General features: G+C 37.5%; 1 long non-coding RNA gene across 4 annotated transcripts in view; it reads left to right on the top strand.

Annotated features, from left to right (window-relative positions):
* Window positions 1–27,922, top strand: part of LOC106509892 — a 479,383-nt gene that overhangs the window by 59,982 nt on the left and 391,479 nt on the right. The window contains exon 4 of one of the 4 annotated variants that reach the window (XR_002342972.1): window positions 18,629–25,094. The exons of the other annotated variants lie outside the window; for them this stretch is intronic. This is a non-coding gene — a long non-coding RNA (uncharacterized LOC106509892). Of the gene's footprint in view, window positions 1–18,628; window positions 25,095–27,922 lie in introns of those variants that run through there. 4 annotated transcript variants of the gene reach the window in all.

Here is a 27,922-nt window from a genome sequence, read left to right as displayed (position 1 = left end):
TTTCTTTATCATAAATGGATGTTGAATTTTTGTCAAAAGTGCTTTCTATATCTATTGAGATGATCGTATGATTTTTATTCTTCAATTTGTAATGTGTTGTATTATATTGCTTTGTGAATATGGAACCATCTTTGCATCCCTGGGATTAATTTCATTTGATCATACTGGATGATACTTTTAATGTGTTGTTGAATTTGGTTTCCTGATTTTTTCCCATATATGTTCATCAGTGATATTGGCCTATATTTCTCTCTTTCTGTCTTGTCTTCATCTGGTTTTGGTAGCAGGGTGATGCTGACCTTATAGGATGAATTTGGAAGTTTTCCTTCCTCTTCATTTCTCTTCAGTTTTTTTTTTTTTTTTTTGAATAGTTTGAGAAAGATGGGTGTTAACTCTTCTTAAAATGTTTGGTAGAATTTTTATGTGGAGCTGACTGGTCTTGGATGTTTGTTTGTTGGGAATTTTTATGGGAATTTTAAAATTACTGATTCTGTTTCATTACTTCTAAATTTAAACTCTCCTCAGACAAATCTGATCCATGACTAGAGTAATGGTCTGGAATGGGCAGGCAAGATCCTTCTCATGGTAACCTTGTGCTTTATCCCTCTGTCATTGTGATGAGTTTCATTCCTGGGGATCAGTACATTCAGAACTTATGTTTCTTCCTCTTTCAGTATCGGTACATTATACATTTAGGAACCAGAGTTCCCATCGTGATCAGTGGAGATGAATCTGACTAGTATCCATGAGGACACAGTTTCGATCCCTGTCCTGGCTCATTGAGTTAAGGATCCAGCATTGCTGTGACCTGTGGTGTAGGTCGCAGACATGTCTCAGATCTGCTGTTGCTGTGGCTTTGTTGTAGGCTGGCAGCTACAGCTCTGATTCGACCCCTACCCTGGGAACCTCCATATGCTGCAGGTGCGGGCCTAAAAAAAGACAAAAATTACATTTAGGAATTTATCCATTTCTTGTAGGTTGTCTACTTTATTGGAATATAATTGTTCATAGCAGTCTTTTATGATCCTTTGTATTTCTGTGGTGTTGGATGTAACTTATCCTTTATTTCTGATTCATTTTCATCCTTTCGTTTTTTTTCTTGGTTAGTCTAGCTAAAGGTTCATCAGTTTTGTTTGTCTTTTCAAAGAACCAGCTCTTAGTTTCATTAAGTTTTTCTGGTTTAGGTCTTATTTCATTTATTCCTATGTTGATCTTTATTATTTCTTCTCTTTTACTAACTTTGTTTTAATTCTTTTTTTCTAGTCCTTTTAGGCGAATGGTTAGATTGTTCTTTGAGATTTTTCTTGCTTCCTTAGGTAGGCTCATATTGCTATAAACATCCCTCTTAGAACTGTTTCTCCTGTGTCCCATAGATTTCGGTTTGTTATGTTTTTATTTTCTTTTGTCTCCAGGTATTTTCAGTTTCTTTTTTGATTACTTCAGTGACCTTTGGTTGTTTAGGGGCATATTGATATTATATATATATATATATATATATATATTTAAATATATGTATTTATATATAAAATATATTTATATATATTATATATATTATATGTGTATTTATATATACGCATACACACACCATATATTATATATACACATGTATATATTTATAATATACAAGTAAATATAATATATGTAAAACTGTATATATAAAATGGTGGGCTGGGGGAAGTGAGGAGAGTGTGTGGATTGAATACAAGTGTTTCTTCCAAGAAGCAGCAATTTAATAGAACTGAAACTTCAAAAAATGTCTTGCCAGTATAGTTGATGGCTGTCTGTTTCATCCGGATGATTAGCAATATGCTGCTTGAAGTGAAAATCCCAGGTTTGACATAAGCTGTGAGTGGACTTTCTTGGTGTGATGTTGGGCATCTGGGAGTGCACATGAATGAGGTCTGGGTTTCCTAGCCAGCCAGGCCCTCAAAATACATTAGATGGTAGATTCCAGGAAGGGGTCTCATACCAAGAAAAGAGCAATTTGAATGAGGCAGCAGATGTGGGTAATGAAAGGGATAGAATCCTAAAAGCATGAGGCTTAGGGAATGGTGGGGTAGAGGGTGAAGATGGTGAATATGAAATGAGTAAAGGCACGGAGCTTTGTGAATATGTACAGAGAAGGATGACTTCTGAAGGACCATTGCAGGCAGAGAGTTCCTGTCTTCACTGACCATGTAAGACTGATGTGATGATTCAGTAACATGTAAAATGCTCAGCTGTGAAGGAAGGTAAGAGTTTCCCTGCATTTCGTATCTGCTCTTTGGCAAAGTCTGGGCAACATAATACAGGGAAATCCTTACCTTCTTTTCTAGTTAAGCATTTTACATGCTATCTCATTTAATTCTCAGTGGTTTTATTTGCATCATATAGAAAAAGAAACTAAGTCACATGGCATTAAAATAAGGTTGCCAAGGTTACACAGCACTCCGTAAAAGAGCTAAGGTTTGAGTGCAGTCCTGCATGACTCTGATACTGCTCTTCTTAGCTACCCTGTGCTGCTTTTGTTCTTCTACCCCTTGACATCCTCCAGTTGAGCTCTTGGCTTCTTTGCTGGTTCTGGAACTTGCTCTCCATTTCTGATAGCCTCTTTGCCTTCATTTTCATCCAACATTTAAGTGTCAGCTTTCTTGCTGACTCCTCTGAAGTGGAACTAGTCTCTTTTAGTATCGCTCCATCGTTTGCTTGTCCCACGCTAATGACTTCCCATGATCTTCAGGGATGAATTTCAGTTTTTAACATTCGCTGCTCTTTAAATCTGACCTCTGGTTGCATTTTCAGTATTATTTTCCAATGGACTTGTCTTCATAATTGATGTTACTTCAACATCCAGTCACTTGAAAATGTCCAAATGCTTATGCTTCCTCTGGCCTGCACCATACTGTCCCTGCTGCTGACTAATTACCAGAGGGTCCTTTTAGACCTCTTATAGTAAGCCTTCATCAGCATCCTAAGGCTAGGATTGTGCTTTCTTTACATCTCTGTAATATCATATACTTTACTCTGTCAGAGTACATATTACTCTCTTTTGACAGTTTCCATTTATTCATCTGATACATCTGAATTTCCAATTCAGTTGAGAGCATCTTGAAGGCAGGAACTATGACCAATAACTTTTTTGTTCTCAGTGTTTTGCATTGGACTTGGCTCATAATAGACATATAGTAAATGCTAATGAAAAAATTGACTGTATTCATTCCTTTAACACAATTTATAGAGTGCTTATGAAGTTCCCAGGCCTAGGCTAGACTTTGAGAATGGCAAGACGAAAATATGATAAAATATTATTTTTACTTTCAGGTAGCTCACATACTAAGCACAAAAACTGATATTTAAACAAATAATTATAGTAATATACTATCGATTAATTTGGGTCAGTGTGTAATACTATGAGAGTGCAAAGGAAAATACTTGTGAGGTCAGGGAAATTTTTTCCCTGTGTAGTACTGAGGAAGTTCTTTTGCACATGGAGATCAGCAAGTTATTCCATAATGGTTCATGTATGTCATTTGTTCTTAAACCAATCTGCTTGAGTACAAACCTTAGTAAGTGCTATTGGGCAAGTTACTTACTCTCTCTGTGCCTCATTTTTTTTTTTGTTTGTTTGCAAAATGTGGGTACTAAATGGACCCACCTACCTCATAGGATTGTTGTGAGGATGAAATGTGGCAACATTTTAGAATAATGTCTTGCACTCAATAAATGCTAGCACTATCATTATTTCTCTTACAGTTATTATTGTGGTCCTAAGGAAATCAGTCATCTCTCTAACTTTGGGATGGATCTTCTCGAAGATGGAATACAAGCTTACTGCTCTAGTTCTGCATCCCTGCTTATGCTTGTTCTGCATCCCTGCTTATGCTTGTTGCTTAAAGATTTGTGATCAGGTCGCTTGAAGTTAAAAGAGATTGGAACCTCTCTTTGGATTGTTTGGAGAGCCTCAATTTTAAAGATTTGAAAAGTTAGAAAGTAAGCAACAAAGATATCCTAGAGTTGGTTGCTGAAAGTGATAGAGAGAGACTTCCTGATTCCTAGGAGCTGGAGAGAGGAAAGAAACATTTATTCTCCTCAACCTAATAGTAGGAGAACTGTCATGCTACAATTCAGTTTTCTCAACCAGATGAGAAAAACAGACTCAAAAGCTTTCCAGTGCCTTGAATGTTTAGTGAAAGATATGAATCTGATGGAGTCCCCTGGTCCCAGTTTGTAGCCTCATTATGCTTTCTCCTGGAATTTTCCAAATTCCTCTTGCACTCACAGAGATTGGTGAGTACAGTCCTGGCTTATCACGGCCAATTCCACCATATGTTCCCTTCTGGGAATTTTCACCAACTCCTGAATAAATGATACAACTCCTCAGTTGTAATTTCACAACCGCTTATGTCATCTCCCCTCACCCCACCCTTCTCAAGCTTGAAAGTTGCATTTTTCTACTCTTCAATCAATTCCCAAATTTAGAATTACTTTTTTTTTTTTTTTGCTTTATCTCTCCCACGTTTGCAAATGTATTTCATTCCAGGGATGGAGCAGTCTGACATAACTAACCTATCTTGCCTGGAGAGAGGACTCTTGGTAGCAATGTCCCTTTGGACTATCCTAGTATTTCTAGTTTCTTCTTGATTTAGAGTCTGTCACTGTGCATGTGGACCCATTGTTCTTAGAAAGAAATTTGATATTCTCAAGCAGCCCCAAACACCTTCTCTGGCTGCCTCCCATTTCTCTTTCCCTTTTCTCACTCCATAGCCTCCAAGGACTAACTCCACACATTTCCCTACACTTCTTGGCCTATCACTTGCTTTACTCCTCCATCCTGGCCTCCACTTGTCCCTCTCCTGGTGACCCCAAGCTGTAAAATGCTGCAGTATCTCTGGCTTGGGTTCCTTATCTGGCCCCAAATTCTTTTCTTCTCCTTGTTAAGACACTGAGGAAGAAAGAATGTTCATTTATAATGTTTTACTTCTCTATCTTTTTCCTCCAGCCTCCTTTAGATGACATTTTTGCTCAGGCTGCCATAAAATTGAAATGTCCTTTTCTCACTTGCCCTAGGAAGTGCGGCATTTCCCCAGAAATAGTTAGGATCTGATCCTTAGGTTGTTGCATATGATGAGAAATAGTTTAAACAAAGTTGATGATGGTCTGTATATCAAAAGAGAGAGAAGTGGGAGGCACTGGCTGCTTTGAAGACAGTATCCTCCTTCCAAAATGGAATTTCTGGCACGATCTCCAAGTTCTTGTGTTCCCTTTTTGCTTTTATTCCCAGGACTGTAGGAAAGAGTGGTTTCACATTATTTAGGCTTCTTACCACTACTTTGTTTATCCTACCATGCTTTGTAACATGCTTTAAGGGAAACCTGAATATCACCCGAAGCTTGAGGATCAGGAAGGTGTGTTTAGTGACTATTGTAATTCCTCTGAACAAGAAATAAAATCATGTTCATAATAGTATCGTACTGGGTGTGCTTTTGTATATTTCGAGAGCACCCTCACACATATTTTGACTTGAATTTAAAACTGTTGACCTACCTTCTTGCCCAGGTGCTAGCCTCCAGCTGAATGGCTACAATGTGGTCAAGAGAAGATCCACTTCTACCTCTTAAAGTAAACATTTGAAACCAACAGATAAAGAGGGCCCGGGTATATAATTCTTTCTGGAATATAGGGATACTAGGAAAAAATATCAAAGGAATTAAAGGTTAAATGGTAGATATTTTTTGCATATAAATGCCACACAATAAATGGTAGTATTATTGTTATAAGAAGACTTTCACGTGTTTCTTCATTTGGTTTTCACACCTATACCTTGAGGATCACTGTCGTATTATGACAAGAGATTGGGTTCAGAAAGTCCTAGGTGTTGGCCTGCCCATATTAGGAATCCAGGAAGTATTGAAGTTGGGACTCAAAGCTAGGTCACCAAATTTTGCTCTTTCCATCATATCACACTGACTCTTATAGAGTTCTTTTTTGCTTTGCTTATTTAGCTTACAGATATTTATTGAGCACCATCTGTATGCCAAGTACTGGATTAAGTATTGAGGATACAGATCTATGTAGACCTAGAATCTTCCCTCGGTTCTTTCCTTAGAATGCTTCAGGCCCATTTCTCATGTTTGTGGAAAAATGTGTGTTTGCAATACTTTGAAACCTGAATTTTTGTGAGATGCTTAACTTGTGTTTCTTCCTTTTATACTAACATAAGCCAAGAACTTTATAAGGCACTAAAAATATTTTATGAACAGTTTATGAGACCAAGTATAAATGTGATCATTCATTTTACAATAGAGTTCACATATAGGTTAGAAGGAATTAAGAAACTGCTGACAGATAGGCTGAATGTTGGGAAGTAGATATATGCAAAATATATAGATAAATACACGTGTGTATAGATGTATATGCATATGCACATATGTAGCTATGTTTCAAAGCTAACATGGTTAGTAACCAATTTTGTCTGAATATTTTGCTTTCTTTGTGGATAAATAAGTTTAGTTTATTCTTGTAAATGGTGCTTCCCAAACAGGATTCTATTCAAGCAACTCTTGGTTTATTGCAGTGATGGGGAGCCTAGTGATCTTGACTTGGATAACCGGTGTGTCTACTGTCATCACTTGTCACAAAGACCTTGGTGTAGCATATGCCCTGGGGGGCGGCTCATAGGGTGAAAGGTTTTTAGTAATGGAGTCACCCAGCTGTTTGAACAGCTGTATTAGCAGAGCTGTTTGGACAATTTTACACAATAATATTTTGTGACAAAACTTTGGTATGTAAAATGACCATTGTTTCTCAAAGTTACTTTTAAAAAAAAAAAACAGAAAAAACCCCAGAAACAGAACATGAATTCAAAGGGGTTCACAATTTAATTGAAAAAATGAAGTATATCCTTTTGAAATGTTATGGTAAAACATAAATGGCTTTTGCTTCATCCCAGACATTCATTTGAAGCAAGGCATTCTGCTGGAGAAGAAACCCATAAGGGCTTCTTTAAATAGGATACACTTTGATTGTGATCCAAGGAAGAACTGATAGTGAGAGATTAAAACATTTCCAGGGTAATTTACAGCTTCCTGCATTTTTTAAGGTTACTTTATTTTATGCCTTAGTGGTCAGAGATAATTTATATATGCCATGGCAGAAAGAAGTATGGCCAGAGGTTTTCTCTGCAGCTCAGAGTCTTGCTTGATTTAAGAGAAGAGATGCTATCTCATGCTGTACCAAATGGAGCCAAGACCTGTAGATATTACACAGCAGCCAAGTCTGTCCACATATGTTGACAAGTTTTACAGGCAATATATTTCTGAGCTCTTGATCAAGATAATAGTAATAATAATGACAACAACAATAATAATAAGGATAGAAGGGAAAAAAAGGAGGAAGTAGAACTGCTACTGCACCAGAAATGCTAAGATTATCATCAGCAATTAATAACACTAAGAATCCTATAATTCCAGTGTATATGTTAACTAGATTTTACTCAGCAAATGTTTTTTGAAAGGGTACCATGTGCCAACCACTGTGCTATACACTGAAAGGTTAGGTGAATCAGATTCAATTCTATATGGTCTAGTTGGGGAATTCTCCTGTGGGACTAATTTACCAAAACCAAAACACAGCAACATCAAATGTGTCCTAGGGGCACAAAGAAAAGCACTGTAGGAACAAAACATAGGTATTGTATTAGATTGAGGGATTGAGAAAGTCCATATGTATATTTATATACAGGAAGTGTGTTTTTTGATAAATGGATATGGAAAAGGGAAAAGTCATCCTAGCAAAATATGCCATGAACAAAGGTGTTGAAATGGGAGTATATAGAGACTCTGTCTGCAGAATAAGGAGCAGTCTGAGGAGCTGGAATGCAGAATGTTTTAGGTAGAATGTGGCAAGGGAAGGGTCTTCATTATTTGCTCTCAGAGAGCTAGGTTGCTGTAGTGCCAGCTTAGAATATGCCATACACTGAAGGTTGATGTCAGTACACTGGTTTGGACCTTACCTTCTTTTCTGTTCCATCTCTCCAAGCTGCCATCCAGTGGCTCATTTTGCTATGAACTTAGATTCTTGCGAAGATATAAAGACCTCTAGTCAAAAGGGATTCTCTACCAGTAAAATGTCAGATCACATGACAGGCTGGAGAGGGTGCCTGGCTTCTCCTTTGTTCTCTTCCAGAAGGGCCATCCCTGGGAAATGCTAGTCCTCTCCCTGCCTACATCATCCGGAGACTTTTCATTTAATGTCTAGACATAATTACTCTTTAGTACAAAGGAAAGTGAAATCATGGACACTAGAGATTGTACATGATCCTGAAAGGTGCTATGGGGAGAATTTGTAGATGGAGACTCTGACTTTATGTGTGTTCAGCTGACTGGTTGCAGAGGAACCCTTTAAGGGCAATGTGTTATAACTATAAATAGGTCATTGTGTTCTGGTACTATTAGCATAATTGATTAAGAGTCATTAACCTGGTCTTTAGTCCTGGCTGGACTAAATCTTGCTGTGTGACCTTCGGATAGTTACTTAACCTCTTTGAACTCTAGTTTTATCATTTATGAAAGTACATAGATCTATTTGATCTCCAAGTTTCCGTCCATCTCTAATTTTTCTCGTTGTTGCTCAATGGAGACATTTTGGCTGTAGTTTTCAAAACATGAGGAATGAGTGGATGAAGTTTCACATTTCATCTTGATTTTTGGATTAAAATGTGGATATTATTCAAATTCAATATGAAATGGAAGGCATATCAAATCATTTCTTTCCTACCAGTGTAATTCTAATGTAAGTTTTCAATCTTGCTAAGGAGAAAAAAATGTCAAATATTTTTGTAAACAAACAGCTGATAGGAATGCTAGGTTTATTTAAGTTTTGAAAATCTGTGTCGAGGAAGTAGAATCCTGTAGTTATTAAATCAAACAGCTGTATTAGGAATTCCTTACCCAAATTAGGTATTTACAGTACATTTTTTTGTGGAATGTTGGCTGGTTTCTCTACAGTTGTGAGGTGATTTTGCTTCATCTTGAAAAGACTGAAGCATTGAGAGAGAGAGTACTATGAATATTTTACCCTAAATCCTACATGCCTTTTATTTTAGGGAAGAAAAAGTAAAACCTTTGGAATCCAGGAATATAATATAGCCCAATGTAGTAGAAGAAGGAATGCTTGCGTGTTTAATGCCCCACAAATGGAACTTCAGAAAACCACAGTAGCTCTTAAATGGTGCATTGCAAGAATAAAAACATGATCCAATCCTAAAAGCATTCCTTCTGGGTGGCTAGGCCTTTCTTTTCTCAGGAGTAAACCAAATCTTATACAACCTTTTATAGAGTGAGGCCTAGATTATTCCATTATACTTAAAAAAATATGGAGAAGGAGCTAAGTGTTTCAGCAAATTTTTAAGATAAATTGAATCAATAAGGCAGAAGCCAAGGAAGGGAGAAGTTCTAATTCTAGGCCTTTGCTTTGGGCAGTGATATTAGAGACTAATACATAAAACATGAATTATAAATGCCTGGTTGCTCGTCTCTCTTCTTAACTAAACTGAGTTCCTTGAAGAAAGGGATTTTGGCTTATGTATATTTCTCTTTATGGTGACCAATACATGCATGAGATGGGATATAGTAGATCTCTAATAGAATTGAATAGAAGGGGAAAAAAATACCCATCTCTTTAGACTAGAAGAAAATAACAATAGCAATAAACAAGTGAGAAGAATACACCAAAATGTGGAAGATGAAATAAAAGGAAATCTTAGCCTTGTGAAATTAAGGAATCTTGTGTTTGTTAGCATTCATAATATTCTGTTCAAAATACCTCCAGATTATTTAAGTTTTTGTTTTGTTTTGTTTTTTAACTGGGATGAAGTTTTGTGAAAATAGAGGGTTTTAGATTTCAGTGAACAAAGAAGTAGATCCTGGAAATTAAATATAGATGATCACAAAGTTTGGTCTTCAGGGAGCAGTGTACTAGATGACATTGTATCCTGGGACCTTTAGATGCTAGAATTGGCCCATTGCACAAACACAACGTTTTTATTACCCTTTTGCTGACTGCTCTTAAGTTGGCATTTTCATACTAGCTTCCTGGTCATCCATCCTGGGGACAAACAGCCTGATGTAGTGCAGGAAGAGAATGCGAGAGCCCTGAAAACTATTATGTTTGGCATTCTGGAATAGTGGGCGAGTTCATACAACAGAGTATATTTTCTTGTGCGTGTGTGTGTTTCTATGTGTGTGTGTGTGTCAGTGTGTCTGTGTTTATGCATATGCGTTTGCCTACTTGACCAAGTCCGTGACTACTCAAAGTGAAAGGAAATTAAGGAAAAGAGTTGCATGTTTTGTAACATCAAAGCAAAGACACAGACGCTGATGAAGTATTTAGCAATCCATTTTCTGTCTCTGCTTTTAAGTATGCTGCTGGTTTATAATAGTGCCTCGAAAAAGTTTGTGTGGTTTAAACACAATTTTTACACTTTAAATTGTGACTATAATCTCAGTTTTGGAGCGGGGGATTCCTAAGATAACTTTGTTTTATAAAAAATGAGGTCACCTAAATGGTAGACTATTAATCCCAAGTGCTTTAATTGTCATCTAAAAACGTAAAGAATAAAGTGTGCCATTTCCTTTTTATCTTTTTCCTTTGGCTTTGTTTTAGAAAAAATAATTTCCTTATCAATTCCGTAGACATAGTGCTAGCTTATATCTTAAGAGGGGCTGCTATCAGTTTTAGTACATAGTTAAACTATCTCTATGGAGTAAGAGAAGGGAACTTTTTTGGCGTCAAACCCAAACAAAATCTTAGTAAAATTTATCATAAATCTACTTGATTACTGCATTATGTAAATGCACTTAATCCTACAAATAGCTAACAATGTGGCATCTCTTTTATATTTTGATACCATAAATGCAGCATGTCACACAAAATTTAATGAAAAATGGGATTAATTCATTTGAATGTATTTGGTTCTTTTTGGGTTTTGTTTTCATTTTCCCTGGCTATGCTAGAGATTATAGATAATGAAATTTCTCTAATTTTTAATTCCTTAGGTATAGTGAAAATGTGCTTCTTTTTAATGGAGGTTATATGGAAACACATCATATTAACTCTTTGTTTGTGGAAATTTTCAAATTATTACTTAAACATGGAGGAGGTTACTGTCCAGATTTTAAAACTGGAAACGTCCCTGATTCAGACCGAAAAAAAAAAATAAATAAATAAAATAATTCTGAGTCACCCAATACTTTTTTAAAATTTCATTCAACAAGAGTTGTGGGCTTAGTATTACAATGGATGGACTGGGCTGTGGGGCTGATTCTGCCTTCAACAGACTTATGCTCTGTTCCCTTTGTAAGCCATCCCTCCATCCTCAGTCTAAGATCTCCGGATGGCATTTTTTTGGGTTCCCATAGCATCCTGTTTATACTTCCATCCTTGGGTTGATTTTTACTGTTTTGAAAATGTTTATTGATGTTCAACTTCTCAACTAAATTCTGAGATTTTCAAGTGCAAGAGCAAAATTTCTTTTGATTTTATGTCTCAAGCAAATATACATGAGCTCTGGTACAAAATATTTTCAACTAATTTCCCACTTTGGGCCATTAGATTGTTTCACATTTCTCCTGTCTTGCCATAATAACACTGCAATAAATATTTTTTTCATATAAAGCATTGATTTATCAAATTCCCATAGTGTTATCATATTTATATTTACATAAATATAAATAAAACAAAAAATAATTTATATTTTAGATACATTGCTAAGTCCTTTACATGAGCTATCTTTTTTTTTTTTTTTTTTTTTTGGTCTTTTTGCCTTTTCTAGGACAGCACCCACGGCATATGGAGGTTCCCAGGCTAGGGGTCCAATTGGAGCTGTTGCCGCCAGCCTACGCCAGAGCCACAGCAACGCGGGATCCGAGCCGAGTCTGCGACGTAGACCACAGCTCACGGCAACACCGGATCGTTAACCCAAAGCAAGGACAGGGATCGAACCCGCAACCTCCTGATTCCTAGTCAGATTCGTTAACCACTGCGCCACAACGGGGAACTCCTACATGGGCTATCTTAATTAATCCTCATAATGACCCTCTGAACTGATTACTATCCCTAATTTACAAATGAACAAATTGATGTTTAGAGAGATTAGCAGCTTGCCTAAGGCCACACCTCTACATTTTTTACTTATTTCCTAGGAGAGGAATACATAAGTCAGGATTAACAATGTTTTTAAAATTCTTAAATACCAAATGTGCTATAGGAAAGAAAATAAGTTATTTTATAACTTACCTGTCAAAGTTTATAACTATAGTTGTCAAAGGTTTGCATCACTAGTTTCCTTAGAACTTGGTATGTATGCCTTTCTCTTTCTCCCAAAGAGAGTTCTGGCCATTTGTCGAGCAGGAAGAACATCATGGCAACTCAGCAATGTAGGTCAATCCCAGTCTCCAAGTTATTTTAACATATCTCCTTGATAGGAAGTGTATCACAGAAGAGAGTGGCCAATCCTGTTAGGTCACAGCAAGAACACTTGGTGGGCCAAGAACACTTCACTTACGTGGAATTAAAGTTGTAATGTAGGTTTGGTCCATGCAGTGACTCTTCCTGATTTGTTTGTGATCCTCTGATAAGCAGTGGGGCTGTGGTTTCATGCCAGCCCTGCATGCAACCTTTAAGCACAGATAACAGCAGAAAACAAGGAAAGAGCTACTGGCCCAGGGAAGAAAGTTGACCAGTGGAGACTTTCCAGAATTAATCATATGCCCTAAGTCTGGTTCTCTCTGGCCTAAGGATTCTATATTGGTGTCTCTTTACATTTGCCCTAATTTCCAATAAATGTAGCATGCATAAAATAGAATTAAAAATGCACTGAAGAGTGTTAATGGTGTAGGAAAAAAGAATGTCCTTGGCATGATATAGTGGAACAAGGGACCGGAGAACTATGTTTGCCTCATGCTTGTGTGTTCCTGAGTAAAATTCACCTATTGTACAAAGGTTTTGGTTTCTTCATCTGTAAAATGAGGAGGCTGGAATAAAATGATGTGCTAAATTTTCTTCTCACTTTTGCGTTGGCGTAATGGAGTGTTCTAAAGTTATGTTTAAAAGCTGATAGTTCTGATTTAGGCAGAAAATGTGTTCAAATTCTGGTTCTTCAACTTAGTAGGGTTATGAACTTGGCCATATTACTGAACTTTTCTAGGTCTCGGTTTCAATTTCTGCCAAACGAAGTTGATAATACCTTTCTTATTGGGTTGTAGTAGTGATTCATTTAGAAATATGTAGAGCTGAGTGCCTAGCACCTATCTTACAGTAACGAGAGTATGGTAATGATGACAAGCTGTGATTCCATTTATCACATACATTTGCTGTAATAAGTCACATTATATGTTCAGTGTCAGGATGCTTTCTGATCTGTGTATTTATTTCCTAGAGGTGCCTAATAAAGTACCACAAATTGGATAACTTAAGGCAATAGAAGTTTATTCTTACAGCTCTAAACGCTGAAAGTCTTAAATCCAGGTGTTGGTAGGGCTGGTTTCTTCTGAAGATTCTGAGGTATCTCCTAGCTTCTGAGGGTTGCTGGCAATACTTGGGATTTTTTGGATTTAATGGCATAACTCAAATTTTACTTCTATCTTTAAATATCCATTTTCTCTCCGTGTGTGCCTGAGTTCCTCTGTCTTCAATGCCCTTATTTTGAGGACACCAGTCACTGTCTATAGGACCCACCATAATATGACCCTATTTTAACTTGATTACCTCTTTGCAGACCCTGTTTCCAAAGAAGTTCACTTCTGAGGTACTGGGGATTAGGACTTTAGCATTTGTTAGCTTTTTTTTTTTTTTTGAAATTCAATTTCACCCTCATTAATCTACATATACAAATGTAAAGTAGTGAAGTTATTATTTCTGGTAGTGATGATCAGAGGTTATGCAAAGCCAGAATATAAATGAGTGGTTTCGTCAGAGTCACCCTGATTTCCTTCTGTCAGTTGCTTCTAGAAATCAGCAGTCAGAGAGGATACTCTTAAAGTCATAGATCACCACAGTCATCTGAGTTTTCCAATTTGGGGGTGTCGTCTGTATTCCTAAATGAGTATTGATTTCCACAGAAATTTCGATTTTGACCATCTTTGGGAATGATGTATGTTGAGGGTAAATGGTCTCAGCGTTCCAGGCAACATGAGAATGATCCAGTTTCTGAATAGCTGCTAATCATATGTACATCAGGTCCTAAAGGAGATGATCAGAGAAGAGTGATTTGTTATTACTGTAGTGATCTGGCTTTGATGTGGGCCCTTCAGATAGCTCAGAGCTCTTTCACTTGCAATTCAGCCCTACCGGCAAAAGCCAGGTCCCAAGGCCTCATAATGAATCCCAGCACCAACACCATTCCTTTCCAAACTACTCAGCAGGAGTTCTCTGGTGGTGCAGCAGGTTAAGGATCCAGAGTTGTCACTCTGGCTTGGGTGTCTGCTGTGACAGGAGTTTGGTCCCTGGCTTGGAACTTCCACTTGCCACAGGAACAGCCAAATAAATACGTACATAAATAAACAAACAAACAAACAAACAAACAAACTACTGAGCAGATATTCTTTCATTTAAAACCCTTCAGTATCAAGCCTTAAATTTCCCCAGCAAGTGTGAATTTTGGGGGAGTACTTCTCAAGGTTCCCAAGATGTATAATCTCCACAAGGATGCCAAAGAACTGTGACATTTAGGAAGGGCTCCAGGCTAAGAAAAACATCTTTGCTAAGAACCTCTAAGTTTTCTTTCTCCACAAACACATGAATTAATGATCCCATGTGTGAGTTTCAGATCCAGCCTAAGATGATGTCTGACAAGCTATCCTCAATTTATTTCCTCTTGTGTCCAGTATGCTTGGAAAATAATATTTTGTTGTTGACTAATTTGTAATTTCAGTCCTACTGATGACTGTCTAAGGTTGCCAAATACCTACTGTTTTCTTCTCTCATAAACGTATCTGAAATGTTGTATGTGGATCTAACTTCCAGGGTCAACACTCTTCCAAAGTCAGAGCATGACATTAAAGCTGCCTTATTTCCATTGAGGATTCATGTAACTCTGGCTGTTTTCCTCTGTTCCTTTCTGAAATCTTGTGATTACAATATAGCCCTATCTAGGCTCTAAAATCTGTGTTTATATCTATCTGCAATAGTATGTTACTTCTTTGAATATAATACAAATATTTAATTAATTAATTAATTTATTTTTTCTTTGTCTTTTTGCCTTTTCGAGGGCCACTTCCCTCGGCATATGGAGGTTCCCAGGCTAGGGGTCGAATCAGAGCTGTAGTCACCGGCCTACGCCAGAGCCACAGCAACGCGGGATCTGAGCCGAGTCTGCAACCTACACCACAGCTCACAGCAATGCTGGATCCTTAACCCACTGAGCGAGGCCAGGGATTGAACCGGCAACCTCATGGTTCCTAGTCAGATTCGTTAACCACTGTGCCACAACGGGAACTCCGAATACAAATATTTTAATGAGCTAAAATATTTAAAGAACACATTAGAGAAACTAGAAATAAGACTAGTGGTAGATTCTTTTCTGAGAATAATAAATCATCTTGTTTTTTTCCCCGAGAGCATCAATGTCTCCATTTTTTTCCTTATAGTCCTCATTATTATTGAACTTTTGCATTTGATTAATATTTTTATACCCTGGTAGATTTTAATATTTTTGATTTTTAATTTATTTTTTCCATCGTAATATCTTTTCAGATTCCTTCTCTTTTTACCTCCCTGTTTTTTTCTTCACTCTCCTTCCCTTCTCTTCTCCTACTTCTCTTCCTCTCTTCCATTTCCACATCTTTCACAAATGCACACACAACAAAGGTGCATTACAAGATTAAAAAGAAAAGAGAAGAAAGAGGAGGAGGAAGAGGGAGAGGAGGAAAGGAGAGAGAGAAGAGGAAGAGGAAGAAGAAAGCTGAAGAGGAAGAGAGAGAGAGAGAGAGGAATAGATATAATAGACATAAGGGGAGGGAAAAAGGAACATAAAGTGAGAAGTTGGGAAGAAGGAAACAGGGAAGAATATAGATGAAGAAATCCAAACCCTCGTATTAGTGGGCAGTATGTTAACTTTGAAATCTTGTCTGGTGAACACTAAAATGGAAATATGACTCTTTGCAAAATATACATTATCCCTAACATAAAACCATACCACTTGCTTAACAAAATGTGAGTATAAGAATATAATGAAGTTTGGAGTGAATGTAAGATGAAGATTTCTTAATTAAATAACTGCCCCTAAATTGGCTTTCAGCCAACTGAAAATTTAGATGTATTAATTTCAGTTCCTTAGGAAAATATTGAGGCAGGTTATGCTCCCAGCATTGGGCTACTCAGTGCAAAGCAGGGAGGGCCACAGGTGAGAGCAGAAGGTCTGGAGTCCCAAGACCAGGGTCCAAGTGTTTCTGTCACATCTGTGACCTCCGACAAGTCTCATCTCTTTGCTTCTTGAGAGGATGATAAAGAATACAATTCTTATATACATGCAAGTATTACTATTATTGGTTATTAATTATAGTCACTCAAAATTATTGTGTTGTAAGTGTATAAGTCGTCTCAGGTAAGGCCATTATGCAGTTCATGTAACTGTTAAAAATGTGATTCCCTCTATTCAGTTCATTTGTATGTTGAGTTTTTCAAAAAACCTTCAGAACTGTTTTTTAATAGTCAAAGGCTTTTATTTTCTGGTTTTCAGGTCACACTTGCTGTTGAAAAGTGTAAAAAAAAATAAATGCATATGGAGGGCATCCACTGGAATAGCTCAATATTCTTTCAGATTACTTTCTAAGAAAAAAAGAGAACAAAAAACTTGTAACAACACCTGCTCTTTGGCAGAATTTGACCTGACCCCTTTCTCCTTTTCTTGTTATTATAAACATCAAGCTCTTTAAGTGAGAGCTGTTTAAAGGATCGAGGGCTGTGAGTGTTCCTTCCTAGATCCCAGATGCACGGGGAGACGGATGGGCTTTTTGATCTTTATTTTATGAGGGTCTGATAAATTGCCTCTGGCACCTGGCAACTGAAATTTCACTATCTGAAAACTAACCCTCATGTCAAACAATATGGCCCGGCTCGGCCTCTGAGCCGAGGACCAGTGGAGCTGGGTGGAAGACTCCTTGCCCATCCTGGACAGGTCTACCACCATGCTCAGGGATTTGCATACTTTTAATTTTAGAGGGAAGAAAGGATTATTAAAGGCTTTATATGCTATGCAAAAATGTGTTTTTTGAAGGACTTCATCATAGCTTTTATTTTGGGATTTTTGAACAAGTCAGATAAAGGCTTCAGCACACTTCCTAGCTTGAAAAAAAAAAAATACTGGTAACAGGATAAAGATTTGCAGCTCTAGGTCATGGGCCTCCCCACACTAGCCTCAGTCTGTGTGTTGATACAAGAGAAATGCAGGTGGTCTTTTTCTGGGGACAGAAGCATTATAAACAAAGTCATCAGCTGAGGCTATTATCACCTTTCTTTTAACGTCTTATCCAGAGGCAAGATTAACTCAACCCCAAGAAAGAGCTTATATTTTCTCTATTTATAAAGATTTGAATGTAGGCAGATATTTAATTTTTAGGAAGAGAGGAAAAGAAGGAGAATGATACGAACACTGTCACACCAAATTTCTTCTTAAAAGAAAATGAGAACAATGGTAAACAAAATATATGAAATACCCCAAACCTTCTAACGAGTATGTCATCTAAAAAGAGTGGGGCACAGGCCTACCACCTGGGGCATCTATGTATGCCATTCTGCCTTTGGTTCCCCTTTTCCTCTTCCGATGCTTTCTAAACTTGTCAGTTGAAAAGTTGTTGTTACCCAGGGAAGATGATATGCTTAGTTTCCTTCTCTTCTCCCAAACTCAGAGGAGACTGTCATTAATCTCTTATAGTGTCCTTGTGGTTTTCCACTTTATTTGCTTTCTGGGATGTCTTACAGAGGTCTGATACTGTGGCTGGATGTACTGGGGTTGCCACAGGCCAAAATTTTGTTTAGATGTTTTTCGTTTTTGTTTTTGCAACCATTAAGAGATTTCTATGTTAGCCTTGCCTATCCAAAATACAGTAAATCTTCTGTAAAAACAGAAACGCCCTAGGTCATTTATTTACCTAGCAACAGTTATTAATCATTAACAAGCAATATTCAATATGCTTAACTCTGAATGTATAGAAGTAAGTTGGATATATATCTTGCCCTCAAGGATCTTATAGACGCACATGAGAGGCAAAAACTTGTACAAATAAGTCAATACCGCTTTTGTCATTCCTTTCTTTGAAGTCCATATTTGAAAGAACGAGGCTGCAGAGGAAGTGAGGGGAAGTTTACAGGTGCTAAGTCTTGAAAACCGAGTAGATGTTCTTCAGATAGACGGGGCAGGTAAGGCAATAGGAACAAAGGGAGCTGCCAGAGCAAAGCATCCATTCCATGGATGTAATGGGCAATAAATAGGTTGTGATATATAAGGTGGGTAAAGCAGGGCCTGGCACATAGTACGTGCCAGTTATTCTAATTTCTAACAATCCCCCCAAATATATTTTAACATATTGAATGTAATCTTGTTATAAATATGCATTATCCTATTGATTTAACTTATCTGAATTCTGACCACAAGATTTTGAAATCCACTGGATTATTGTGACCTGAGATGTTCCAGAGAGAGAGATTGGAGACATCATTAACTTCTCCAAATTCAGCACAGTGAAATGACTTCTCCAAAATCTCCTGGCCCGTCAGTGATCAAGATAGGCTAAATTCCAGGTCACCTGTTCCCAAACAGCATCAAGAGCAGAAGAATCAAGTTTCATGGATCCTAAGGTGCTGGCGGTGGTCTAGCCTCCAACATTTTAAACAAGTTTTCCCTTCTGGTGAATACGCTGTTTGAATACCTGTGTGTTGAACATTGAATCTTAGTCATTTCACAAATATACAAAGTGATATAGAAATCGGTCTTTCTTTTCAAGGAGCTTTTAGGCTGTTGATGGGTGGGAAGTACAAGTGAGAGTAGGAATGGTAGTGAGTAATAGAAAGAAAAGCCAGCTGTAGCACAGTGTAACAGTGGGAAGAAACGAAAAGTGAATGTACTTTAAATTTTTCTCTACCTTCCCTTCTTTTTTGCTGTGACTTCTGGAGATTAGACTTATGAATATCTGTTTCCAATCCTTCAGATTTTGCTTTACTTATGACTTAAAGTCACAGTTTTCATTTTTTTTCCCCAAAAGATACTGAGCTATCCTCCATGGAACATAGATTGAAACATACCATTTTCCTGTCCCTTTACTCTGAGAGGGTGGGAGAAGGTGGACTTTCTCTGCATGCTCTAAGAAGTTTAGACTTACAGATTCAGAGAGTAATTTCTGAGGCTACTTGGGTTGGTCCCACAAGTCTCCCTCCAAGCCTCCCTTCAAGTTTCCCCACAGCGGAGAGCAGTACATGCTGCCAACTCCAGACTTTCATCAGAAAACAGGGTCCCATGGCACATTTTTGTCCCTTCACATGTTGCCAGTACACATTCAGATGTTGATAGAACCAACTTAAAATGTTTGTAAAAGTAAGCCTGGGCTCACACACCACAAAATTGAAAGAACAAGCCGAACCCCTAGTTCCCCTGAATATAATTTAAATTAAATAACTGCAATCTAGATGGGAGAGAAATATTTCCTCATTAATTGTTGCTCCTGATGATCTGAAGCCACATGGGATTTAAAGTATTGAGGGAATTGACTGTATTTGTCAACACAAACAGTACTTGAGGATGAAGGAAATTATTGAAGAAGTTAGAATGTATCACAGCACATGCATGCCTAATATGTGTAATACAAATAGTTAGCTTTAAAATATTTGGATCCACAGGATATATATTGGACCCTTCTGAATATATGACAAGTTTCACAAAGATAAGGAACCCACATAGCCAATTGTTTGCATTGGCGTTTAGAGTGTTAACAAGCAGCTGCCATTTAATAACTATGATTTTCAGGTCTGCAGAAAAAAAAATGTTTGTAAAAGTAAGAATGGGAACTAACAGGGAATTCAAAGGGTCAAGACAAGAAAATCACTGCCTCTAGCCCTTCAGCTTTCTCTCCTCTTTGGGTCAGAAAAGCTTTCAGGAATAAGCTGACTCCTATTATTCTGAATGGAAAGAGCATGTTGCTTTTCTTTCGTGGGGAGTGCATCTTCTTTCCATTGGTGATGCAGTGATAGTTAAGCCGGGCTTTGAACCCAGGAGTGCTTCAAAAAATATTTACTGAATGAATAGGAGGTCTACATAGTCTGCTGATATGTGGGATATTTTGCGAGGTGACAGGGAAATTAGGTACTGTCATCTTAATTCATACAGTGCATGATTTAAACACTTAGCTCCCTGGTGAAGAAATGAGGCAAGAGAACCAAACTTAGCAGAGATAGAACCAACTTAATCTCTCCACAGTCAAGAGAAGGGTTTGATGGGATCATATACACAAGTGTGGTGTATATGTGTGAGTGTTATGTGGTGTGGGTGATTAAATGCACACACACATGTAACATGCAGAGACAGCTTACTGTGGGTAGAAAAGAATTGAATATCTAGCACTTTTTTGTTTTGCTCCTTTCCCTCAGAAACCAGAAGCATGGACATCTGCAGTGTGTCAGGGAATGGAGACATTTGGATGTGTCTGGTTTTGATATCATTAAATGACCAATGAATTAAAGTAAGGGCGGGGATCAGAGTGTGGCTCTCTCTGCTTTATAGATAAGCTGAGATTGGAGTGTGAGATGCAACAGTCTAGCCATGTTAGGAGTGAACAATCTGTTGCTGATGAGAGGTAGTTGAAAAATAGTTCCACTTTAATTGTTTTATTGTCTACTTTACATTATCAGGGCTTGTGGGAGAGAAGAGTATAGATAACAAAAGTGACATAACCCATGTGCCTAAGAAGCCCCTGTCAAAAGGCATGGATGCTTCTCTGGGTATATCACATTTCATTTGGCAAGAATCTCTCCTAGAGTGTCTGGAAAAAAGACACAGGAAGGCCCTGTATATACTCTTAACACGAGGCCCAATGGTATAGCAAACAAATATTTAGGAATGAAACAGATCACCCAAGCCCAGTCTTTTCAGCTTCCTTTGGATCATTCCCAGCCACTGGAGGACCCATGCTGTCTTAGATCTGGAACTTCTTCATATAGATGACAAATGTTCTCTTCCAGTGGCAGGTTCATTCATGTAGTATGGACATGGAGGGATGGACTCAGTCAGGAGAGATGCCTGGGTTAACAGTCTGACTTAACCCTTTCACAGCTGGGTGGTAAAACTGGATTTCACCTCTCTCTGAATCTCAGTTTTCTTATCCATAAAATAGAAATAACATACCCTCATATAGGGTCATTGTGAGGCCTAAAGGAGATAATCAAAGCAAGAAGCAATACAATGCCTGGCTAGTTCCTGATAATTATTCGCTTTTATAGTTTTAATCGCATACCATCAAATTGATGATACCAAAAATAATAAATTGATCATTAGATTTAATGGTAATATTTTGTGGGGGGGGAAGTGGCTTTAATATGCTGTCTTAATTATTTTTGAACTATTAATCCAGATGGTACATAATACTTTTCTCTTTAGCTTCAACATCAATATTTGAAACTAATCCTGAAAATATGAAATCTAAGGGTTTTTATATTTTCAGGGTTAGTTTCAAATATTTTTTCCTGAATCAACTTGGTTACTAGGGATTACAGAGAACATCATGATGACAGTGTACCTTTCTTCAACTCAAGTTTGTTATCTTGACATAGCACCCATAAGACTGATGGTATAATTTGAGGTTTGTCAGAGTTTTGTCAGAGAAGACCAGAGTTTGCTTTTATCCCCGTAATTGAATTACCTCTCACTGGAAGTTCAATAACTTCTTTTGAGAGAAGCCAGAATCTTGCTGACAAATTTTTGGTGTTTGGAAGACAGTATGTCGTGTCTGGGAGGATGTAGAAGATATTGGTAGTTGGTGTGTTTATCCATCCATTATCATGGTTTGAGCTCTAATTGCTGCTATGGCACTGCTGCCTTTTCATCTTGAAAAAAAAAAATGTGTTAATTTTGAGAAATTCTCAACTGTTACATTCATTGAATTACCTGGTATGTGAAAAGCAATCTGCTTGTATAAAAAAGCTTTTACTTTAAGTGTTTCCTCATAGCACAGTTTTCTTGAGATATTTTAAGCAACAACTAGTGTTATAAATCTGTGTTTGAAACTGTGTGATGTTATCAATGAGATTTACTAACCAGAGTGACTGTTGACGAATTGTGTTCACAGGTGAATAAGAAATGACGAAGACCTCTGCCTAGCTGCTGCTAAGCTGCTTTTGAAAATCAAATTAGAAGCGGTGTCCCAGTTTTGGAAAACAGCAACAACAAAAAGTTGAAGTACATCTTTTAAATTGAAAATAATCAAGGAGCTATGATTATCTATGGCATGTTGTAGCTTGTTCTTATTATTATATATGGCATTTCCTCAAAGGCTTATCCTCTGAGGAAAAGGTATTTAAATATTTTTGTTGTTGTTGTTTTCCTTTTCTTTGTCCTCTGTGCTCCTGCAGTGGCTCACTCTACTTGGGTTCTTCTCTGTGAGCACGCCCCCTGGAGGCAGATCCATTAACCTCTTTGAGAATTTGAGCTTTACAAACAGGGGATCTCATTGGTGTAGACTTAAGTGAGTGACTCTTCTGCTAACAGACTGCAGCAGAAATTTCAGCTCCTGCCACTTGGGACCTCTATGACTTTGGTCAAGTCACTTGATCTCTGTGATCCTTAGTTTCCTCATTTGTAAAATAACTAACTTATGCACTTTTTAGTTTATATTAATCTAAACAAATCCACTATTTGATTATTTCTACAGTTGCCAGCATATATCCAGGCATGGTGCTCAGTAAATTGTAGTGTAAGATTATTACCATAAATTAGTACAATGATGGTATATATGCTTGCTTCTTTGTAGTTTACAAAATATTTTCTTTTCCTTTTTCTTTTTTTTTTTGGCTGTACCCACAGCCTGCAGAACTTCCCTGGTCAAGGACTGAACCCATGCCACAGCTATAACTAGAGCCACAGCAGTGACAATGCTGGACCTTTAATCTGCTGAGCCACAAGGGAATGCCTACAAAATATTTTCTTGAGGATTAGCATTAAAGTATGATGAGAAAGACAGCAGTAATAATTTTCATAAATGAGAAAGAAAATCTTTTTACTTTTAATGCAGTCATCTTTATTTCCTCCTCTGCCTCTCTTAGTGCAAAATTGTCTACCTTTTGGACTCACCAAAAATCAGATTTAATATAAGTATCTATTTATGTTGTATTCATCCACTATTAGTAGTTTCTTAGGAAATGTAGCTTGCTATTAAACAGGAAGCTGCAGATATAGGTTGGTGTTGTTAAGAAACATTCAAGGGGCTTCTCTTGTAATAAGTATACTAAGGGAAGGTTACCAGACCAGAATAGTGCAAAGTAGAAAGTGGAAGGATTAAGGATGGAGTTGTAGGTGAGAAGAATTTATGCAAAGAGAGCGTTCTTAGCACTACACTTAAGACCACCAGAATGGTAGCCTGTGAATTAAAACAAAAAGTTTAAATCTCTGTGGGATAATGTTGTCCCTAGACAGTTTTTCCCCCTACTGTCTCCTAACCCTAAACTTCTGGTACCCCATGATCCATGCATGATCTCAGACCTTGTGGCTGAATAAGTCTCAACCCTGGAGTTAGTGGTTGAATTTCTGTATGCCAAGTTCAAGCAGAGTGCAGGGTTTTGGAATCCAGCTTTGGTGCATCCCATCCTGTAACTGTGATATATGATAAAAGGAAAAATTGCAGCCAAACTTGACTATGTTCAAAGCAAGGTGCTAGTGAAAGGATGGGATGGAAAATAAGTCCTAATGGATTAATGACTCATGATAAATGTTTTATTATAAAAGCTTGTGAATGATTAGATAATTCTTACTTCCAAGAATAGAATTTAAATATTTTTTTGTCTGGCCTGTTACCAAAGTAAATGAATCACTTAAGTATCTAGTTAATAGTTAAATCTTTATGTGCAAAAATAAAAAAATGGAAAAGGTAATTTTTATTGTAAAAAATCAGTATCTTATTTACTCACTACTTATTACTTTTTGTAATATTTACTGCTGGTTGAACCAACTTATCAGAAAAAATAACACTTTCAGCAGACCATGAAAGAAAGATGTTCTATTTGATAACTATCCATTCAGCAAAATAAAGCAGAATGAAAATTTTTCTGGGCAGCTGTAGTTGTTGGTGGAAACTAAACGTTTAATGATATATTTTACTTGAGTTCGTAAAAGTCTAATTATTCCAGGACAATCATCCTCTCGTCACATCCACACAGTTCCCACTGAGAACAGCACGTGCCTGTCTGAGGCCCCAGATTAAACGTGCTATCCATTTGAGCTAATTTTCTTTTCTCATTGTGCTGAGGTCAGATTATCTTGGACACTCTTTAGAATCCAATTCATATCTTTTAAAGGCTTGTAAACATTTACGCCTATTGATTTAAGCGTGGGATAAAAAATAAATTTTAATGTAGTTTAAAATTATGGTTCAAATGCCTCTTCCATCTAGATTAGTGATTTAGTTTTACTGGTTTTTACTTAATTCTTATTTTTCAGATACAGCTCTTCTAAAGAATGACTGTTTTGTTCTGATCACATTTTTATATACATTATTTTGTTTTCTTCCTAAGACATTTTAGAGCTTTAAAATCAATGTGGGAAAGCTCTGTGTAGGCCACATCTGGGAACAAAGCAGAATTCCTCATCCTTTTTGTCTTTTGGATCCACCAAATAAATCCATCACCTAATACTTGCTGTAAAGACTTTAAATGAACTAGCAGAGAAAAAAATGAGCTAATAGGTTGTAAACAGATAACAAAAGATGGTATTCCTATGGGCTCTCCCATTATTGAAATAGCTGACATGATATTGTTCAGCACAGTGCATAGAAGCACATAGTAGGTGCTTATGCATTTCTTTTCTTTTCTTTTCTTTTCTTTTTGGAGGGGGGACATCCCCACAGCAGGTGGAAGTTCCTGGGCCAGGGATCGATTCCAAGCCTGAGCTGTGATCTGTGCCACAGCTGCAGCAATGCCAGATCCTTAACCCCTGCACCAGGCCAGGGATCCAACTGGTGCCTCTACAGAGACAAGCCAGATCATTAAGCCCATTGAGCCACAGAGGGAACTCTCATTTCTTTCTTTCTTTTTTTTAATAGACACCTCTTTGTTGTTTTGTTCATGTAAGCAAAACCCATGTAACAAATATTTCTATTTTGTGACTGTTTTCCTGCGCTGGCAAAAGTTAAAATTTGATGTTGCTTTCTGTTAGCGAGAAATGTGATTTAAAAAATCTGGATATGTCTGTAATCTGTAGCTGTGTTCCAACCTCAAGGCTATAGTAAAGTTCTGACTACTCTTTTTTTTTTTTTAAATTGCTATAGTTGATTTACAGTGTTCTGTCAATTTTCACTGCACAGCAGAGTGACCCAGCCATACATCCATATACATTCATTTTTTCACATTATCCTCCATCATGTTCCATCTCAAATGATCAGAAGTAGTTCCCTGTGCTATACAGCAGAGCCCCATTGCTATTCCAAATGCAATAGTTTGCATCTACTAACCCGAAACTCCCTGTACCTCCCTCCCCCTCCCCCATGAGTTTGTTTCTTTTCTGTAGATAGATTCATTTGTGCCATATATTAGATTCCAGATACAAATGATATCATATGGTATTTGCGATTTATTGTTGAGTGCAAAGATTTGCACAGTTAAACTTGACTGCCGTTTATTTAAGAACCAAAATGTGTCTTGGGGACTGCATATTTTTATCCTAATTGAGTACCTATATAAAGGAGATTGAAAAATCTACCAAGTAAATAATAGACTTTTCTTTTCCATCCTTTCCAGTTTGCCTTTTTCTATAAAATTAGTTTAAATAACTTGAATTATATATACTTCTTACATTAGGACACTATTATATTTGCACAGCGCAGTATCAAGTGCTGATTTTATTTTCTTAGAAGAACTGGATATCTGACATCTTAACCACTCTTTGATGAAACAAATAGATGGGAATGGAAATATATATTTATTTAAATGTGCAGCTCTTGGAGCTAGAATCTGGGAAACTGTTTCAGCTTTTTGGAATCTTCTCTGTGGGACATTGTGAGAAATGAATAATTGCGAAAAATATATGGACCATTCTCTATTTCCCAGTGACCAATGCTGTGAATTGGGTCGAGATCCCTGTCGCTGTGATGAGGTCAGAGATGGGGGGGCGGTTAACTTTGGGAAATGAAGTTGGTTGTTGAAAATGAGGATTTGTAAGAGGATTATGTGGTATCAGATGAGGTTGGTAAGCTCAACTATAGGTTTGTAGGTGGCCTTGGCTGAAGACTTAATTACATTTCTTTTCTGTCTTTTCTACTAATCATGATAGACATTCTTTTGATTGTAAGGTGACTAGTCAGTATGGAAGAAAATCAGGAGGGGGGAACAATACATAACATTTCAGGACAAGATTAAAATCCACTGGAGACTCTACGGAAGTGTAGTCAAATTTAAATAACTGAGTACTCAACAAGTACGCAATGTCAAAATTTCATTTCTTCACTGGAGAGCACATTATATGTCCCACTTTTATTGGGCCTCACTTGATGGGATTGACATTGAACTGCAGTTCATATAAGAGGAATATACCATATACTAAGCACTGTGCTAGCCACTTTACCCATATTATCTTATCCCATCGTCATAGTGGCCTTGTGGTTTATGGGGACAGCAGAAGGTGCTCAATTTAATGAGGAAAGAATATGAAGCTCAAGAGTTAAGAATGGGGAGTTCCCATCATGGCTCAGCGGTTAATGAATCTGACTGGCATCCATGAGGATGCAGGTTCGACCCCAGGCCTCAATCAGTGGGTTAAGGATTCGGCGTTGCCATGAACTGTGGTGTAGGTCGCAGATGCAGCTCAGATCTGGCGTTGCTGTGGCTGTGGTGTAGGCCAGTGGCTACAGCTCCAATTTGACCCGTAGTCTGGGAACCTCCATATGCCGCGGGTGTGCCCCCCACCCAAAAAAAAAAGAGTAAGAATGTTGTTCAAGGTCAATCTGCCGGTGGTTCCCACATCCATGATTTGAATCCAAGAGTGTTTGAATCCAAGACGCAGGGTACTAAAAAGAGGATGTACATATGAAAAAAGCACTTTCATACTTCTAAGAAGCCTCAAATCTTCTTTCCCTAAAATCTGCTCTTGGCATAGTTACAGTTTATTGCTCTCTATATAGGAGTTTCATTAATAACACTTATAAAAGGTCAATGTATTGTCTCATTTTGCAACATCAGTGCTGGGAGTAGGCTGTTAATCTAGAAGATAATTCTTATGGAAAATAAGAAGTATATAAATCATGTGTGTTTATATGTGCATGCTTATATATATGTAAAATCTAATGCTCTCCCCAAAATGCACATTGTCTCTTTTGGTCCTGTTTTTCCAAAGCTTACACTGCCATGGATGGAGTCTTTCACAGGATTGTGACTGGTATCTAGTGTCACTAAGAGGAGACTCTTGATGGCACAGCTTGTTCAAAGAAAATTGTTCCCTCTAAAATAAGTTTTTATCACAGATTTCCTACACGGGAAGATGGTTGTCTGTCTACTATGCAAGCTAACACTTATTTATTTTGTTATAAATTTGCTTTCTCATCCAGTGGGTTAATAACCAAGCATATATAAACAGACTACCATTCCCTGCACCCCCCTCCTTTACCTTATTTTTTCTTCTCTGAGACAGTGTTCGTGTGTGTGTGTGTGTGTGTGTGTGTGTCTGTGTGTACGCATAAACAAAGGTATAATTAGTTAAGGT

The sequence above is a fragment of the Sus scrofa genome, chromosome 3 (genome assembly GCF_000003025.6).
Source record: "Sus scrofa isolate TJ Tabasco breed Duroc chromosome 3, Sscrofa11.1, whole genome shotgun sequence".
Taxonomy (NCBI): Eukaryota; Metazoa; Chordata; class Mammalia; order Artiodactyla; family Suidae; genus Sus; species Sus scrofa.
The sequence above is the reverse complement of the archived record's forward strand: the minus strand, read 5'-3'. Positions and strand labels throughout refer to the sequence as shown.